The sequence below is a fragment of the Branchiostoma belcheri genome, unplaced genomic scaffold (genome assembly GCF_001625305.1).
Source record: "Branchiostoma belcheri isolate BF01 breed outbred unplaced genomic scaffold, Haploidv18h27 scaffold66, whole genome shotgun sequence".
In the NCBI taxonomy this organism is placed as follows: Eukaryota; Metazoa; Chordata; class Leptocardii; order Amphioxiformes; family Branchiostomatidae; genus Branchiostoma; species Branchiostoma belcheri.
The window spans coordinates 1,593,734-1,596,500 of NW_017804309.1; the positions used below are offsets into that span (position 1 = coordinate 1,593,734).

Consider the following 2,767-nt stretch of genomic DNA (forward strand, 5'->3'; position numbering starts at 1 on the left):
TCCAGGATTCGTCGATGACGAAAACCACGTCAACATTGCAAACTGTAGTTTCGAAATGTGAAATATCGGTCCATATCTTTGTGATATACTAGTAAATATATGTAAGGAAATGCTTGAAGCAGATTTCCGACGTGTCTGGTACCCCACCCTGATATCAACCGACTCATCATTGAAAAATGCTTAATCATTCAAGCAGCGACTATAGTACACTAAAATGCATCTACGGCTAAAGGAAAATGCCCCTTTAAAATCACAGGACCTACGCGTCGTGGGGCATTTCGTCTTCCTCTGCAGAACCTATCAAACCCAAGAGGCCCACTCCTAGTAGCCGGCCCGGTAGCGGATCGTGGGCCGGGGAGCGGACTAAAGCTAAAAAGGCTGACACTCAGGCTTCACTCCTAGTAAGCTAGTATCAGAAACACCCACCAGTTTTCACATGATTGTATTATCAAAACAAAACAAAAAGATGTACATTATTTTGTATCTATCAGAATATAACTTGCAATTAGCCATCGATGAAGAATTTGAAATAAACATATCCATCTAATTGATTTATAGTGCTCCCAAGTAGTGTTGAACATTCTTAAAATGTATGTGTTCTACATGCCCTCGGACTGGATACGAGGGGTGATCCAAAAGTTCTCGGCCTCACCTAGAAGAAAGAGGTGAAAGTCCCATTCTGGGGTAGAGCTGTATACTATGACGTCTTACATCACTGCCCGCAGAAATGCAACTTTTGATATTCATTAATTAGCACGTGACGCCCCGTGAAAATGGGGCAGGTGAGGGCAAAATCACAAAATGGCCGCAACAGAAGCTCGTGCTGCGATCAAGTGTATCGATAAAAAGTGATGTCTCGCAAGGAAGTCCATGAATACATGGTCAAGACACTTGGTGATGACTCCCCTTCTTATTAAAGTGTAAAGAAGTGGGTTGCCAACGTCAAGCGCGACAAGGAGATCACGAAAGATGAACAAGGTCTGAGCGCCCTAAAATCAGCACCACGGACAATCCAGTTGAGGCCATCCATCACATGATAGTAAATGACAGATGTGACACTGTCCAACGTGTAGCAGGTTTATTTGCCTGAGTTGTGGCTCAGTTCACAATGTTTTGTCAGACATCTTGGGGATGAGCAAGCTGTCTGTACGGTGGGTGCCTAGAATGTTGTCTGAACATCAGAAGTTAAACAGCCTGGACATTTCAAGGAACGAATTCAGTCCATCAGAACAATTTACCCAAACGATTTGTCACCCAAGATGAGACATGGGTGCACCACTTTCACCCCGAATCAAAACAGCAGGGCAAATAATTGATGAAGAACCTTTCCCGGTCCTTCAAGCGAGTTTCACCCGTTGACAAGGCTTTGGCCTCTGTTTTCTGGGACAGTGAGGTGGTAATCATTGTTGACTACCTGCAAAAGGGTCTAACCATCAATGCGGTGTTCTGTGCACCAGAATTGAGACAGTTGAGGGCAACAATCACAGAGAAAAGGAGAGGAAAGCTCCTAGTTGACGTGCTGACAATGCACCTGTCCACACGGCACAGGGGTCAGTGGCAGCAGCAAGCGAATGTGGCTTTGAAGTCTTATCCCATCCTTCCAATTAACCTGACCTAGCACCCTCGGACTTCTACCTGTTTCCTAAACTAAAGTTCCATTTACGTGGTCAACGTTTTAATGGTGATGATAGCGTCATTGATGTGGTTTAGGCATTTTTAAGGGCTTCAGACGCAATATTCGTCTACAAGGGAAAGGAAAGCTGGAACATCACTAGACTAAGTGCATTGAAGTTAGAGGGGACTATGTTAAAAAATAGTGTAAGAAAAATTTTTCTGTCATCACGTTTTTTGGGAGAGGCCGAGAACTTTTGGATCACCCCTCGTACAATGAAAAGTATTATACAAAAGACAACAAAACAAACAAAACGTTTCAAACAAAATGATCATAAGCATAATTTGTAGGTATATTTGATGTGAATATTTTTGTTTGTTCTTTGTTCATTTAGCCCAGCCATGCCCGACTTGGAAATACTAGTATGACCCTGGCATTATTACGGTCTTACTTCGGCCCGGACCGGCGTACAGCCTCGGTTCGTCTTCGCCGATTGCCTCGTGGATGGAGACGACCATCACCAACGTGGTCAGCAGCAGTTTCCACAGCATGTTTGTTGTGTCGAGATCTGTGTAACAAACGGACAGGTTGGCTTGTGCATTGTCGACTGAACCAGATCTCTCGGCACCGAATTCGCCGTAACTCTATTGTAACAGTTTTACATCTTATCAATCAGGCTAGGAGAGATCTCCCCTGAAATCTGCGTAACAACGGATATGATAGATGTATCTAATTCTCCCGTAACATTTGCCACAGTTCTACATGTCCTACATAGGTGAAAGAGGGGAACTCTAGAATCTGACATGCACATTTGTAATTATAAAGTCGTGTCCCAGAAGTGTCGGCAATCATGAATTGATTTCTCAGAATCATGAGTTAACATCTAAAGAGTGATAATTATGGAATGCACAAGACAATTCAAATGTACGGGTTATATTTCTTACCGTTTGGTGAAGATAGAAAAACACCGGTAGAACACTGTTCAGTTTGGTCCAAGCCTCAGTCAGGTCTCGTGGTGATCAGTACAGCTCACGGTCTTCTCACCAGTCCGTACTATACGACTGGCGAAGTAGAACTGTCGGAGTGTCCAGCGCAATCCGTTATGAGCCGAAATCCAGGACGCTTCCCATTGGTCCGACATCATCAGTTTCTCCT

At 43.9% G+C, this 2,767-nt stretch overlaps 1 long non-coding RNA gene across 1 annotated transcript; it reads right to left on the reverse strand.

Moving 5' to 3' along the window:
- Nucleotides 1-2,716, reverse strand: LOC109483831. The gene is made up of 3 exons (XR_002141037.1): nt 2,557-2,716; nt 2,064-2,180; nt 1-42 (listed from the first exon to the last, which is right to left on the reverse strand). It is a non-coding gene; the product is annotated as an uncharacterized LOC109483831 (long non-coding RNA).
- Between the last annotated feature and the right edge of the window lie 51 nt (nt 2,717-2,767).